Raw genomic sequence first — 17,047 nt, forward strand, 5'->3', positions numbered from 1 at the left:
GGTCCGGGTCTCTGCCCACTTGCTCATTTGGCTTTACGCCGTGCTCTGCCCCACTAGTCAGCATGACAACCCTGTAAATAGGGTCCATGTCACAAGGCTCTCCTGAATGGGACATATCGAGCTCTTTGGTACTTTCACAGCTGGACCTTCCTGTAATTCAGGTTATGGTCTCTCCTCTTTGCCTAATGCCAGCGACCACCCTGTAATGAGGGGACAGGTTGCATCTCGCTTTTGAAATCTGGGGGATTATAATCATTTCCATAACATGGGCAGCTTGACCTCCCTGTAACTAGGGTTTGCATCTCCGTGGCCCTTTGGGTCTCCGTTAGCTGGTTAGTGGGAGTGACTGCCCTGTAATCAGGGTGCCAGTCACCTCCCCCTAAATGTGGAGGGCACTGAGCTCTTTGTTAAACTGAGCAATGTGACCGCCCTGTAACTAGGGTCCGGGTCTCTGCCCACTTGCTCATTTGGCTTTACGCCGTGCTCTGCCCCACTAGTCAGCGTGACAACCCTGTAAATAGGGTCCATGTCACAAGGCTTCCTGAATGGGACATATCGAGCTCTTTGGTACTTTCACAGTTTGACCTTCCTGTAATTCAGATTATGGTCTCTCCTCTTTGGCTAATGCCAGCGACCACCCTGTACTGAGGGGACAGGTTGCATCTCGCTTTTGAAATCTGGGGGATTAGAATCATTTCCATAACATGGGCAGCTTGACCTCCCACTAACTAGGGTTTGCATCTCCGTGGCCCTTTGGGTCTCCGTTAGCTGGTTAGTGGGAGTGACTGCCCTGTAATCAGGGTGCCAGTCATCTCCCCCTAAATGTGGAGGGGCACTGAGCTCTTTCTTAACCTGAGCAATGTGACCGCCCTGTAACTAGGGTCCGGGTCTCTGCCCACTTGCTCATTTGGCTTTACGCCGTGCTCTGCCCCACTAGTCAGCGTGACAACGCTGTAAATAGGGTCCATGTCACAAGGCTCTCCTGAATGGGACATATCGAGCTCTTTGGTACTTTCACAGCTTGACCTTCCTGTAATTCAGGTTATGGTCTCTCCTCTTTGGCTAATGCCAGCGACTACCCTGTACTGAGGGGACAGGTTGCATCTCGCTTTTGAAATCTGGGGGATTAGAATCATTTCCGTAACATGGGCAGCTTGACCTCCCTGTAACTAGGGTTTGCGTCTCTATGGCCCTTTGACTCTCTTGGCCTCGTGCTGTCTTTACAGCCTGCTGCGAAGGACCGCCCTGTCATCAGGGATCGGGTCTTTGCTCTCTAGTCTCTTGGCACTAGGCCAAATGCAGCCACTGCCCTGAATGAGCACCCTGTAAACAGGGTACAGGTCTCATCAACTACTATTTATGGTGCCCCCATAAAACTGTGCCCAGAGTTCCGGCCCTTCAAGCAGCGCTTCCAACTTGCCTGGAATTCTGCAGTCAAGTCTCCCTCTTTCTACTCCCTTCTTGGACTTTTGGAGACCTGACATGCTATTGGTGGTAAGTTGCAAAAGGAAGTGTCCTGTGGCGCTTTTGGACTAAGTCATTCCAGGCAGTATACCTTGTCCCATTGCTTTAGGAACACATGTCAATTAATTCCTTACTGCCCTTCATCATTTATTTCCTCTTGATTTTGGATGGAGACTGCCTGGTGAAATAATTGTCAAGGGGAAATGTGGAGATTGTGGCTTTAGAGGAGGATGGGTCCAGGTCTTTTCTCAGCCAGTGCAGCTTGGGAGGACGGGGAAATGCTTGTGGAAGTAAGGACCACAAAGAACTGTCTTGAATGTATATCTCCAGACTGTTTTCAGATGCAGAAAAGAACACTGTATCAGTAACTGACATTGAGTTTCCGTGCCGGAGGTGGCGCTGTCGAAAGGGGATCTCACTTACACACGCCTTGTGCTCCCTCTCTCTGTTTCAGGCACCATGAAGCACAAGTGGAGAAGAAAGAAGTGTCAGGAATGCCATACACAGAGAAGAAAAGAAGATGGAGGAAAAGGAAAGGAACTCTGGGCACAGTACCCTCCCTCAGATCAGCCTCAGGTCATGTAATTAGACTGTATGGGAATCTCGAGCCTTTTAATACCTTGAGCAGCGTGACCGCCCTGTAAGCTGGGTCCCGGTCTGTGCCATTGTGTATTTGGACATTCGGCTCCGTGATCTGGCTAGTGTGAGTGACTGCCCTGTAATCAGGGTGCCAGTCACCTCCCCCTAAATGTGGAGGGGCACTGAGCTCTTTGTTAAACTGAGCAATCTGACCGCCCTGTAACTAGGGTCCGGGTTTCTGCCCACTTGCTCATTTGGCTTTACGCCGTGCTCTGCCCCACTAGTCAGCGTGACAACCCTGTAAATAGGGTCCATGTCACAAGGCTCTCCTGAATGGGACATATCGAGCTCTTTGGTACTTTCACAGCTGGACCTTCCTGTAATTCAGGTTATGGTCTCTCCTCTTTGGCTAATGCCAGCGACCACCCTGTAATGAGGGGACAGGTTGCATCTCGCTTTTGAAATCTGGGGGATTAGAATCATTTCCATAACATGGGCAGCTTGACCTCCCACTAACTAGGGTTTGCATCTCCGTGGCCCTTTGGGTCTCCGTTAGCTGGTTAGTGGGAGTGACTGCCCTGTAATCAGGGTGCCAGTCATCTCCCCCTAAATGTGGAGGGGCACTGAGCTCTTTCTTAACCTGAGCAATGTGACCGCCCTGTAACTAGGGTCCGGGTCTCTGCCCACTTGCTCATTTGGCTTTACGCCGTGCTCTGCCCCACTAGTCAGTGTGACAACCCTGTAAATAGGGTCCATGTCACAAGACTCACTAGAATGGGACATATCGAGCTCTTTGGTACTTTCACAGTTTGACCTTCCTGTAATTCAGGTTATGGTCTCTCCTCTTTGGCTAATGCCAGCGACCACCCTGTACTGAGGGGACAGGTTGCATCTCGCTTTTGAAATCTGGGGGATTAGAATCATTTCCGTAACATGGGAAGCTTGACCTCCCTGTAACTAGGGTTTGCGTCTCTAAGGCCCTTTGACTCTCTTGGCCTCGTGCTGTCTTTACAGCCTGCTGCGAAGGACCGCCCTGTCATCAGGGATCGGGTCTTTGCTCTCTAGTCTCTTGGCACTAGGCCAAATGCAGCCACTGCCCTGAATGAGCACCCTGTAAACAGGGTACAGGTCTCATCAGCTACTATTTATGGTGCCCCCATAAAACTGTGCCCAGAGTTCCGGCCCTTCAAGCAGCGCTTCCAACTTGCCTGGAATTCTGCAGTCAAGTCTCCCTCTTTCTACTCCCTTCTTGGACTTTTGGAGACCTGACATGCTATTGGTGGTAAGTTGCAAAAGGAAGTGTCCTGTGGCGCTTTTGGACTAAGTCATTCCAGGCAGTATACCTTGTCCCATTGCTTTAGGAACACATGTCAATTAATTCCTTACTGCCCTTCATCATTTATTTCCTCTTGATTTTGGATGGAGACTGCCTGGTGAAATAATTGTCAAGGGGAAATGTGGAGATTGTGGCTTTAGAGGAGGATGGGTCCAGGTCTTTTCTCAGCCAGTGCAGCTTGGGAGGAGGGGGAAATGCTTGTGGAAGTAAGGACCACAAAGAACTGTCTTGAACGTATATCTCCAGACTGTTTTCAGATGCGGAAAAGAACACTGTATCAGTAACTGACATTGAGTTTCCGTGCCGGAGGTGGCGCTGTCGAAAGGGGATCTCACTTACACACGCCTTGTGCTCCCTCTCTCTGTTTCAGGCACCATGAAGCACCAGTGGAGAAGAAAGAAGTGTCAGGAATGCCATACACAGAGAAGAAAAGAAGATGGAGGAAAAGGAAAGGAACTCTGGGCACAGTACCCTCCCTCAGATCAGCCTCAGGTCATGTAATTAGACTGTATGGGAATCTCGAGCCTTTTAATACCTTGAGCAGCGTGACCGCCCTGTAAGCTGGGTCCCGGTCTGTGCCATTGTGTATTTGGACATTCGGCTCCGTGATCTGGCTAGTGTGAGTGACTGCCCTGTAATCAGGGTGCCAGTCACCTCCCCCTAAATGTGGAGGGGCACTGAGCTCTTTGTTAAACTGAGCAATGTGACCGCCCTGTAACTAGGGTCCGGGTCTCTGCCCACTTGCTCATTTGGCTTTACGCCGTGCTCTGCCCCACTAGTCAGCGTGACAACCCTGTAAATAGGGTCCATGTCACAAGGCTCTCCTGAATGGGACATATCGAGCTCTTTGGTACTTTCACAGCTGGACCTTCCTGTAATTCAGGTTGTGGTCTCTCCTCTTTGGCTAATGCCAGCGACCACCCTGTAATGAGGGGACAGGTTGCATCTCGCTTTTGAAATCTGGGGGATTAGAATCATTTCCATAACATGGGCAGCTTGACCTCCCTGTAACTAGGGTTTGCGTCTCTAAGGCCCTTTGACTCTCTTGGCCTCGTGCTGTCTTTACAGCCTGCTGCGAAGGACCGCCCTGTCATCAGGGATCGGGTCTTTGCTCTCTAGTCTCTTGGCACTAGGCCAAATGCAGCCACTGCCCTGAATGAGCACCCTGTAAACAGGGTACAGGTCTCATCAACTACTATTTATGGTGCCCCCATAAAACTATGCCCAGAGTTCCGGCCCTTCAAGCAGCGCTTCCAACTAGCCTGGAATTCTGCAGTCAAGTCTCCCTCTTTCTACTCCCTTCTTGGACTTTTGGAGACCTGACATGCTATTGGTGGTAAGTTGCAAAAGGAAGTGTCCTGTGGCGCTTTTGGACTAAGTCATTCCAAGCAGTATACCTTGTCCCATTGATTTAGGAACACATGTCAATTAATTCCTTACTGCCCTTCATCATTTATTTCCTCTTGATTTTGGATGGAGACTGCCTGGTGAAATAATTGTCAAGGGGAAATGTGGAGATTGTGGCTTTAGAGGAGGATGGGTCCAGGTCTTTTCTCAGCCAGTGCAGCTTGGGAGGAGGGGGAAATGCTTGTGGAAGTAAGGACCACAAAGAACTGTCTTGAATGTATATCTCCAGACTGTTTTCAGATGCAGAAAAGAACACTGTATCAGTAACTGACATTGAGTTTCCGTGCCGGAGGTGGCGCTGTCGAAAGGGGATCTCACTTACACACGCCTTGTGCTCCCTCTCTCTGTTACAGGCACCATGAAGCACAAGTGGAGAAGAAAGAAGTGTCAGGAATGCCATTCACAGAGAAGAAAAGAAGATGGAGGAAAAGGAAAGGAACTCTGGGCACAGTACCCTCCCTCAGATCAGCCTCAGGTCATGTAATTAGACTGTATGGGAATCTCAAGCCTTTTAATACCTTGAGCAGCGTGACCGCCCAATAAGCTGGATCCCGGTCTGTGCCATTGTGTATTTGGACATTCGGCTCCGTGATCTGGCTAGTGTGAGTGACTGCCCTGTAATCAGGGTGCCAGTCACCTCCCCCTAAATGTGGAGGGGCACTGAGCTCTTTGTTAAACTGAGCAATGTGACCGCCCTGTAACTAGGGTCCGGGTCTCTGCCCACTTGCTCATTTGGCTTTACGCCGTGCTCTGCCCCACTAGTCAGCATGACAACCCTGTAAATAGGGTCCATGTCACAAGGCTCTCCTGAATGGGACATATCGAGCTCTTTGGTACTTTCACAGCTGGACCTTCCTGTAATTCAGGTTATGGTCTCTCCTCTTTGCCTAATGCCAGCGACCACCCTGTAATGAGGGGACAGGTTGCATCTCGCTTTTGAAATCTGGGGGATTATAATCATTTCCATAACATGGGCAGCTTGACCTCCCTGTAACTAGGGTTTGCATCTCCGTGGCCCTTTGGGTCTCCGTTAGCTGGTTAGTGGGAGTGACTGCCCTGTAATCAGGGTGCCAGTCACCTCCCCCTAAATGTGGAGGGCACTGAGCTCTTTGTTAAACTGAGCAATGTGACCGCCCTGTAACTAGGGTCCGGGTCTCTGCCCACTTGCTCATTTGGCTTTACGCCGTGCTCTGCCCCACTAGTCAGCGTGACAACCCTGTAAATAGGGTCCATGTCACAAGGCTCTCCTGAATGGGACATATCGAGCTCTTTGGTACTTTCACAGCTGGACCTTCCTGTAATTCAGGTTATGGTCTCTCCTCTTTGGCTAATGCCAGCGACCACCCTGTAATGAGGGGACAGGTTGCATCTCGCTTTTGAAATCTGGGGGATTAGAATCATTTCCATAACATGGGCAGCTTGACCTCCCACTAACTAGGGTTTGCATCTCCGTGGCCCTTTGGGTCTCCGTTAGCTGGTTAGTGGGAGTGACTGCCCTGTAATCAGGGTGCCAGTCATCTCCCCCTAAATGTGGAGGGGCACTGAGCTCTTTCTTAACCTGAGCAATGTGACCGCCCTGTAACTAGGGTCCGGGTCTCTGCCCACTTGCTCATTTGGCTTTACGCCGTGCTCTGCCCCACTAGTCAGTGTGACAACCCTGTAAATAGGGTCCATGTCACAAGACTCACTAGAATGGGACATATCGAGCTCTTTGGTACTTTCACAGTTTGACCTTCCTGTAATTCAGGTTATGGTCTCTCCTCTTTGGCTAATGCCAGCGACCACCCTGTACTGAGGGGACAGGTTGCATCTCGCTTTTGAAATCTGGGGGATTAGAATCATTTCCGTAACATGGGAAGCTTGACCTCCCTGTAACTAGGGTTTGCGTCTCTAAGGCCCTTTGACTCTCTTGGCCTCGTGCTGTCTTTACAGCCTGCTGCGAAGGACCGCCCTGTCATCAGGGATCGGGTCTTTGCTCTCTAGTCTCTTGGCACTAGGCCAAATGCAGCCACTGCCCTGAATGAGCACCCTGTAAACAGGGTACAGGTCTCATCAACTACTATTTATGGTGCCCCCATAAAACTGTGCCCAGAGTTCCGGCCCTTCAAGCAGCGCTTCCAACTTGCCTGGAATTCTGCAGTCAAGTCTCCCTCTTTCTACTCCCTTCTTGGACTTTTGGAGACCTGACATGCTATTGGTGGTAAGTTGCAAAAGGAAGTGTCCTGTGGCGCTTTTGGACTAAGTCATTCCAGGCAGTATACCTTGTCCCATTGCTTTAGGAACACATGTCAATTAATTCCTTACTGCCCTTCATCATTTATTTCCTCTTGATTTTGGATGGAGACTGCCTGGTGAAATAATTGTCAAGGGGAAATGTGGAGATTGTGGCTTTAGAGGAGGATGGGTCCAGGTCTTTTCTCAGCCAGTGCAGCTTGGGAGGACGGGGAAATGCTTGTGGAAGTAAGGACCACAAAGAACTGTCTTGAATGTATATCTCCAGACTGTTTTCAGATGCAGAAAAGAACACTGTATCAGTAACTGACATTGAGTTTCCGTGCCGGAGGTGGCGCTGTCGAAAGGGGATCTCACTTACACACGCCTTGTGCTCCCTCTCTCTGTTTCAGGCACCATGAAGCACAAGTGGAGAAGAAAGAAGTGTCAGGAATGCCATACACAGAGAAGAAAAGAAGATGGAGGAAAAGGAAAGGAACTCTGGGCACAGTACCCTCCCTCAGATCAGCCTCAGGTCATGTAATTAGACTGTATGGGAATCTCGAGCCTTTTAATACCTTGAGCAGCGTGACCGCCCTGTAAGCTGGGTCCCGTTCTGTGCTATTGTGTATTTGGACATTCAGCTCCGTGATCTGGCTAGTGTGAGTGACTGCCCTGTAATCAGGGTGCCAGTCACCTCCCCCTAAATGTGGAGGGGCACTGAGCTCTTTGTTAAACTGAGCAATGTGACCGCCCTGTAACTAGGGTCCGGGTTTCTGCCCACTTGCTCATTTGGCTTTACGCCGTGCTCTGCCCCACTAGTCAGCGTGACAACCCTGTAAATAGGGTCCATGTCACAAGGCTCTCCTGAATGGGACATATCGAGCTCTTTGGTACTTTCACAGCTGGACCTTCCTGTAATTCAGGTTATGGTCTCTCCTCTTTGGCTAATGCCAGCGACCACCCTGTAATGAGGGGACAGGTTGCATCTCGCTTTTGAAATCTGGGGGATTAGAATCATTTCCATAACATGGGCAGCTTGACCTCCCACTAACTAGGGTTTGCATCTCCGTGGCCCTTTGGGTCTCCGTTAGCTGGTTAGTGGGAGAGACTGCCCTGTAATCAGGGTGCCAGTCATCTCCCCCTAAATGTGGAGGGGCACTGAGCTCTTTCTTAACCTGAGCAATGTGACCGCCCTGTAACTAGGGTCCGGGTCTCTGCCCACTTGCTCATTTGGCTTTACGCCGTGCTCTGCCCCACTAGTCAGTGTGACAACCCTGTAAATAGGGTCCATGTCACAAGACTCACTAGAATGGGACATATCGAGCTCTTTGGTACTTTCACAGTTTGACCTTCCTGTAATTCAGGTTATGGTCTCTCCTCTTTGGCTAATGCCAGCGACCACCCTGTACTGAGGGGACAGGTTGCATCTCGCTTTTGAAATCTGGGGGATTAGAATCATTTCCGTAACATGGGCAGCTTGACCTCCCTGTAACTAGGGTTTGCGTCTCTGAGGCCCTTTGACTCTCTTGGCCTCGTGCTGTCTTTACAGCGTGCTGCGAAGGACCGCCCTGTCATCAGGGATCGGGTCTTTGCTCTCTAGTCTCTTGACACTAGGCCAAATGCAGCCACTGCCCTGAATGAGCACCCTGTAAACAGGGTACAGGTCTCATCAGCTACTATTTATGGTGCCCCCATAAAACTGTGCCCAGAGTTCCGGCCCTTCAAGCAGCGCTTCCAACTTGCCTGGAATTCTGCAGCCAAGTCTCCTGCTTTCTACTCCCTTCTTGGACTTTTGGAGGCCTGACATGCTATTGGTGGTAAGTTGCAAAAGGAAGTGTCCTGTGGCGCTTTTGGACTAAGTCATTCCAGGCAGTATACCTTGTCCAATTGCTTTAGGAACACATGTCAATTAATTCCTTACTGCCCTTCATCATTTATTTCCTCTTGATTTTGGATGGAGACTGCCTGGTGAAATAATTGTCAAGGGGAAATCTGGAGATTGTGGCTTTAGAGGAGGATGGGTCCAGGACTTTTCTCAGCCAGTGCAGCTTGGGAGGAGGGGGAAATGCTTGTGGAAGTAAGGACCACAAAGAACTGTCTTGGACCTATATCTCCAGACTGTTTGGAGATGCAGAAAAGAACACTGTATCAGTAACTGACACTTTAGTTTCCCTGCTGGACGTGGCGTTGTCGAAAGAGGATCTCACTTACACACGCCTTGTGCTCCCTCTCTCTGTTTCAGGCATCTTGAAGCACAAGTGGAGACGAAGCAAGTGTCAGTACTAAGGTATAACTGTGAATCTGGAATTCAGAGATCTTCAATATACAAGTTGTATAGAATGATTGCTTCCTATTATTATTAAGTCATAATTTCCTACTGGAAGTGCAAAGATGTGACTGAAGGGAAGGCATATATTTGTAGTCTCCACTCACGCACAATTCTGTCCCCCAAACTCCTCAAAAAAAGTTAAGGTTCACAAAATTAACATTTACTCCAGGTAACGCCTAACTTGTGTATTTCTCACACATTTCTATAAAGGAAGCAAACAAAACTAAATGTTCTGGCATCTGGCAGTTACTTCCTGCACTTCACAACTTTCAAACACCTACTCTACTTAAACGGTCACACCAACCAAAGTGTACCACACATTCAATATTAACTTTGCACCTATTGTGTCAGAAGTTAGAGTGTTTTTAGTAGTTGTGTCCATTGGTGGACATGGCAATAGTGGTGTTTTAATAGTCTTTTATGCTTATTGAATTCAGAGGATGATGATGTGGATGTTTTAGGTAGGTATTTTTCTGTTAAGTCTTGGTATTTGGGTAGAGGTGCAGTATTTTGTGATTATGATTATTTTTCTGGTATTGGTTTAGTGTGAATTGTTGGCAATTTTAGATGTTTTTGTATACGTACATAAGTAGATGTATTTAGAGGGCAAAGCTGAAGTTGCCTGTTTGGTGCAATTTGACTGGTGTGAAAGTTAATTTCGGGTAGGTGTTTGAAAGCCCTGAGCTTTGAATTTGTAGCTCAACAGGGATGCAGGACCCACCTGGCTACCTCAATTCTTACTTTCATTCCTAATTCCAAAATCTTGAATGAAGCTGACCATATAAAGAAGAATAAAGATATCTCCAGAGACTTTCAAGAGGGTAGCATGTCTGCAGCTTAGGGGATCCCTTAAACCTTATTGAGCTTTTCAAAGCGCAATAATTGTGGAAAACTTCTACTTCTGCCACTTAAGTGTTGAACAATAACCTGTATTAAAGGATTTACAGTGTTAGTTAATTCTGTTCTGTATAAAGATGATTTAGCTAAAATAACCACTTTATGATGTGTGAAATGAATTAACTAGGTCTGATTATACCTATTTGATAAAAGTTGGACTACTCCATATTAAATGCATGGATTGAACTTTGATTGTCATATCACATTGCTTTGCTTTCTGTAACTCCTTATTTATGAATGTATTTATTACTATTTATGTAATTCAATTAATAAAATGTATGCATTCAAGTATAGTCTCCATTTTTTCTGTGGCTAAACAAAAAGGAATCTGGTAAACTTGTGAAGAATTTTGGTATTGTTACATTTTATTTAATTAACATCTTTTTACCCTTTTCATGCGGTCCTTGGAAGTAAGTACCGTGTAGTGGTGCAAGTTTGATTTTTCTCTTGGATCCCGCGTTTTGGGAAGACTGCAGTGTGATCTTGAGGATGAAGATCTCACTGCCACTTAGGTGCATCAGGTTGCCCACCTAGAGCTTCTAAGGTGCACAAGAATAGGCCTTTGTTTGGTCCCTTCACTGTTCACAGGTTTATAGATTGCTTGAGATCTGCAGGCCCTAGAGCTCACTTCCTGAGCACAATATATGATTGTGGCTATGATAAGATTGGCCTAAAACTAGCAAGGTCCCCTGGTTTCTGCACCTTTCCCATTCAGAAATTTTGTAAAAACTAGATTAATGTAATATTTTTATATTTAATTTAATGTCAAGTTTCTCGGAAATTTACTTTTACGGTGCACTAAATTTTCAGTATGCTAATACATGTGAGGTAGTGTGGTCTAATGGTTTAGAGCACTGGCCTGGGATTCAGGTGACCTGGTTTCTATTCCTGGCTCTGCTGCTGGGTCACTGGCTGTCCTTGGGTCACTTGGTTGTCACTTCACCTCCCTGTGCCAGTGTCCGCCTCCATTTGAAAAAAAAAGGGGGGGGGGGAGGAGAGATGATTGTACTGACCTCATTTGTAAAGTGTTTTGAGATCTACTGAAGAAAAGCACTAAACAGAATTTTTACTAAAAATGAGATGCTATAGGGGTGGGAGAGAACTAGAGATTAACTTTGGTAGGGTGCATGAAGATATAATTCACTATGTAGGCATTAATTTTGCTAATACTGTGAAGAAAACTGTATTGTGAATAATGAATTGAAACAGACTCTCTCTCTTTGCATTTGTTAATTCATTTCTCCCATACCAGATGCTTTTTGTTCTATTGAAATGTGCATGGAGATGTGCTTTCTATTTATTACCCTTGCCCTACGATTTATTATTCAAAGGTGGGCAACTTGAAAAGCAAATACTCAATATTAGGTGATTGTTCACCTGGTGTAGAAAGAGCAGGTGAACAAAGTCTAAGTGTGCAGCAGCTGCAGTTACACTAGGGCCGGCCTGCACAACTCGTAAAGCGGCGAGGGCCATATTACTCCAAATAAAACAGCTGAGGGCCAACCCCCCCCCCCCAGTGCCGCCAAGCCCCCCCAAAACACAACACTCCCCCAGTGACGCCCAGCCCCTCTGAAATACTCCCCCCCCTCCAGCACTGCCCACCCAACGGAAACAAACCCTCCTTCCCCAGTGCTGCCCCACTGAAACAGCGGTATTGAACCTTGCTAATATGTTAAAAGGTTTAAAACAAATAAAAGGAAGTTCTTCTTCACGCAGCGCACAGTCAACTTGTGGAACTCCTTACCTGAGGAGGTTGTGAAGGCTAGGATTATAACAATGTTTAAAAGGGAACTGGATAAATTCATGGTGGCTAAGTCCATAAATGGCTATTAGCCAGGATGGGTAAGAATGGTGTCCCTAGCCTCTGTTCGGCAGAGGATGGAGATGGATGGCAGGAGAGAAATCACTTGATCATTGCCTGTTAGGTTCACTCCCTCTGGGGCACCTGGCATTGGCCACTGTTGGTAGACAGATACTGGGCTAGATGGACCTTTGGTCTGACCTGGTACGGCCATTCTTATGTTCTTATGTTATTATGTTATAGCGGGCCCCTGAGGTAGTATAATTAAGGTAAACAAAAAATGTCTTTTTGCTAGAAGTAGAACAAGCTCTTCCCCCAACTTTGTAATCAATTGCCCTGTTGAATGAATGAGGTGTGAATGAGGAAGGCCTGGAAGGCAGGCACCTCCAGACAGCTGCAACCCTTGGAGAGGGGACGGGAGCCAGACCAGATCAGTAGAACAGGTCAGCCACTGACTCCTCGCTCGCCTCCTCAGCCCCCAACCCAACTGGCTCGCCTACTCAGCCCCTGCCACTGCCCGCCCTCTCACCTCCTCAGCCCCCACCCCCTCAGCTCACCTCCTCATCCCCCACCACTGCCCACCCGCCTCTTCAGGCTCCCTCCCTCACCTGCCACTTGCCTACTCACCCCCCGCGGGCCGCACAGTAAGCCCACACGGTCCGCATGTTGTGCAGGCCTGACTTAGAGAGTTGCCTTCACACTATTTAACCATGGCTTTAAAAATCTGACATGGTGGCCAGCCTGGCATTCCAAAACCACTCTGCAAAATCCCTTTGCTGTAAAGGGACTTGAGAAGCTTTCTTTGAAGGCCTAGTTTTCAGCCTGTATGCATGCACTGTATGCACAGTGCTTCTGAAAACTGACACCAATCGTTGAGTGCAGAAAAATGCACATCTGGTGTTACTACCATGTAAATGCAACAGTTTCTTTGAAAATCGGGCCCATTGCAGGCAACATAGTGTTATGAGCTGGGTGAAATGTTGTTATGGGTTGAGTTAAAACCTCATGGAGATTGATAGGTGTGAGCTCACCCTTGAATTAACATAACTGTAACCATAAACTCCAACCTAGGACAAAAGGTGTGTGTGAACCCATGCTGGGGTTTTTGGCTCAGTATTGGGTTTTTTGTGTGTGTGGGGGGGGTGTCTGTGAAGAGAGATTACACTGAAACAGAGAGAGGAGGAGGCAAGAAAGCCAAGAGGCTTGGGAGCTGTAAGCTAAGAGACTGCCCCATTTATTCTTGGTTCCTTCTGCAATCAAAGACACAGAACTTTATACATTCCTTGTAAATAAACAAGATTGCTCAAAGAAAATACTGGACTCCATCAATTTCTACTTCGAACTGCAACATCCCCAGAGCCCCAAACTCTGACTAGTATATTAAAAAAATGAAGTGGCAAAAATGGAGAAATAGAATTAAAGTTAAGCCTTCTCCCACAGACGTCCCTGTAGTTGCTATGTATCAGCATGTGAAAGCTATAGCCCTCCCCCCGCCTAGATCACACAGGACCAAAACCCTCTCAATGACATAGCAGGATGATTAAAATGTGAACTTCCTTGCTTTTCATGCTTCATGCAGTGCCTGCAGTGGGAAGAAAGAAGGATGTGGGTGAGTAGCAACTTCTTTAAGGCTGCAGATCTAAATTGCAGAGTAGAGCACCGGTCCGGGGCTATGTGACTGGTTAATTAAGTAGTAGAAATCACCACAGAAAAGAACCAGAGACCCTCAAATGAAGCTGTTCACTCTCTCTCAGCTGTATTTTCTGTTAATTTGTGTTTCATTCTTTACATCTTTGCATCCTTTCTTCCATCCTCAAGTGTAAAAGAGGGGTGGGGGAAGGGATAATTCAGAAGAAAGAGACTGGGAATGGTTGGGTCATTACACTAATTGAATCTATTTCCCTATGTTAAGTTCTCCTCACACCTTCTATGGGTCATCTTAATTATCACTTCAAAAAGTTTTTTTTCCTCCTGCTGATGATAGCTCATCTCAATTGATTAGACTTTTCCTGTTGTTATGCATACTTCCACCTTTTCATGTTCTCTGTATGTATAAATGTCTCCTGTCTGTGTGTTCCATTCTATGCATCCGAAGAAGTGAGCTATAGCGCACGCTAAAATAAATTTGTTAGTCTTTAAGGTGCCACAAGTACTCCTGTTCTTTTTGCGGATACAGACTAACACGGCTGCTACTCTGAAACCTGTCAGAAGAAATGCTGCTACTTGGCACTTGCTAGTAGGAGAAAAGTACTGAAATTTAGTTCCTGCTCCCTTGAACAATTAGTTTGTTACACCATTATTTTGGTGAAAGGTGTTTTGTATTTTAATAGAAAGAGTTTAGAATAAGCTTCAATACTGATGGCTAGAGATGGAATAATTCCCACAGTACAGAACTTTACAGGGAGGAGGGAGTGCACCACCGAATTATCAATAAGCAACTCAAGCAACTTCACTATTGCCTTATTAAACCAACCATCTTTGTGATTTATTGTTTTGAAAAATGCACGTATTGTTTCTGCAAGGACATTTTATAAACCTCCTGCAACCACTGTAGAAAATTACCTTGACTTCATAATGTCACTCCCACATGAACTCCTAAGAGGGAGAGGAGGCTGAATGGCTAAACAAGTTACAATGAGCCACATGCAACACGACAGAAAGCATTCCATTTGCTCTTTTAGCAAGCTGGGTGAGGGAAGAGGACAAGGAAAATTTTATTGCCTGGCACATCCTCATAAAACTACAGATGCACGCAACCAAGAACATGTATTTACAGTACATTGCCTACCACAAGGAGCACTGTGCATGTCTGTCTTTCATTAGCCTCCTGACTTATTTTCTGCATATCCAAATGTAGCTTCTATTCTGACTAAAGAAATATAAAAAGTGGCTCATAAAGAACATCAATAAAACAAATTATGAGATCTCATCTGGAAAGGCATGTTGCTAGTAAGGGAAGATTTAGCCTAGCCATGACTGAATCTAAAAGATCATCCTGCTTATGGACATCCATTTTTACAGAATACTGCCACTAATAAAATAATCATCCCTCTCTGCATACAGAGATAAATATAAATATCTGAGTTCCCACTGGCATGTCCTTCCCCACTAGCTACTGTGCTCCCCACAAACACACATTATTTGTTGGGAATTTGTTTCTCCATCTGCCCTACAAACTGGATCCTTAAAAGGGAGGGAGGGGGGATTCTCTATTAGCTGTGTGTTTCCAGCATAAATGTTGCTAAGACAGTGTCGGCTTTCTGTTCTGCCTCCTTCAGCAGCAGCTGAGAGAGACCACCTCTATTTCTAACAGAGAAGTAGAGTCATAGTGCATGGAGATTTCTACGGCCATGCCTATGTGTACAGTGCTGCAGCGGCACAGCTGGTGAAGAGACTCTATGCCGATGGGAGAGCTCTCTCCCGGCATTATAATAAAACCACCTCCATGAATGTCAGAAGTTATGTCAGCAGGAGATTGCTGTGCACAAGGGCGCTTATGCTGGCATAATTTATGTCACTCAGGGCAGTGGTTTAAGCTATAGCGTAGACATAGCCTAAATAAAATATCAGATTCAAGATTTTTAAAAAATGAAAGACAAACCAACCCAGATCGGGCTTATACTCTAAAACCTCTACCCAAAGATTAAAAGTGAATTGGGGATGAGAACCACCCTTTAAATAGTCTGTTGCATGCATAAACTGTCCATTAATTTCACACTCTTGTTTGGTTCTCTATGGGGAAACATATGCACATGAGTATCTGGCATACTTCATAAGGAATGAAAACTAAGGCCTTGGCTACACTGGCGCTTTACAGCGCTGCAACTTTCTCGCTCAGGGATGTGAAAAAACCACCCCCGAGTGCAGCAAGTTACTGCGCTGTAAAGCACCAGTGTAAACAGTGCCCCAGCGCTGGGAGCGCGGCTCCCAGTGCTGTAAGCTAATCCCCACGGGGAGGTGGAGTACGTGCGGCGCTGGGAGAGAGCTCCGCGCCGCGCCCAAACTCGCACTTCAAGGCGCTGCCGCGGGAGCGCTCCCGTGGCAGCGCTTTGAAGTTGCAAGTGTAGCCAAGCCCTAATATTCAGTTGGGCCAGTTATCCATCTATATCCCTCTGAAAATACAACTTACTGGATCAAACTGTTGGCAATTTTACTTTATATGCTAAACTTGGCTGAAAGTCTAAGGGCTTGGCTACACTTAGAAATTTGCAGTGCTGCAGCAGGGTGTGAAAACACACCCTCTCCAGCGCTGCAAATTGCGGCGCTGCAAAGCACCAGTGTGGTCAAAGCCCCAGCGCTGGGAGCGCGGCTCCCAGCGCTGTCCGTTATTCCCCACAGGGAGGTGGAGTACGGACAGCGCTGGGAGAGCTCTCTCCCAGCGCTGGCGCTTTGACTACACTTAGCGCTTCAAAGCGCTGCCGCGGCAGCGCTTTGAAGTGCTAAGTGTAGCCACAGCCTAAATCTGTCCGTCCCCCTCCCCTTGTTTCTACCAATCTAACTTGTGTGACCTTGGGGAAGACACTCAATCTCCTTGCATATCAGTTTCCCCCTCTGTAAAATGGGAATATGATGTCCGTTTTGTAAACTGCTTTCTTCAGATCTGGTTTAGAATAAAAATCAAACCAAGTCTGAAGGCTGTTAAAATGTACTGTAATTTACTAAATTTCTATTAAGCAACCTGCTATCTTGAATCTGCTTCAAAATATCCCAAAATTAAGAGTAAAATTTTGCTATACCTTTATTGGGAGAATATCTTTATAAACCAAACAATTTTTGTCAGTCCCTTGTACAATTACTTAAGACAGGTTCACTACCTGCATTGATTAAATACAAGTCTAATGATACAAAGAGATCATATTTTAAGTCATAAGCATATCAGGCAGTGTTACGGATGAGCTTTCAAATAATTCTGCATTGCTTGATTTCTGAATACTAGTTTTGGCAAAGAAGTTTTTGCTTTGCGTTTGTATTGTGTGTTAAAAATAATAATTTAAGAAAAAAGTTTTGCCAGTGGAACTTG

General features: G+C 46.6%; 1 protein-coding gene across 3 annotated transcripts in view; it reads right to left on the reverse strand.

The window, feature by feature from the left end:
- RAP1GDS1 (Rap1 GTPase-GDP dissociation stimulator 1) overlaps window positions 1–17,047 on the reverse strand; it is a 181,808-nt gene that overhangs the window by 89,537 nt on the left and 75,224 nt on the right. The gene's annotated exons all lie outside the window — the stretch shown is intronic.

Source organism: Mauremys mutica, chromosome 5 (assembly GCF_020497125.1).
Source record: "Mauremys mutica isolate MM-2020 ecotype Southern chromosome 5, ASM2049712v1, whole genome shotgun sequence".
NCBI lineage: Eukaryota > Metazoa > Chordata > Testudines > Geoemydidae > Mauremys > Mauremys mutica.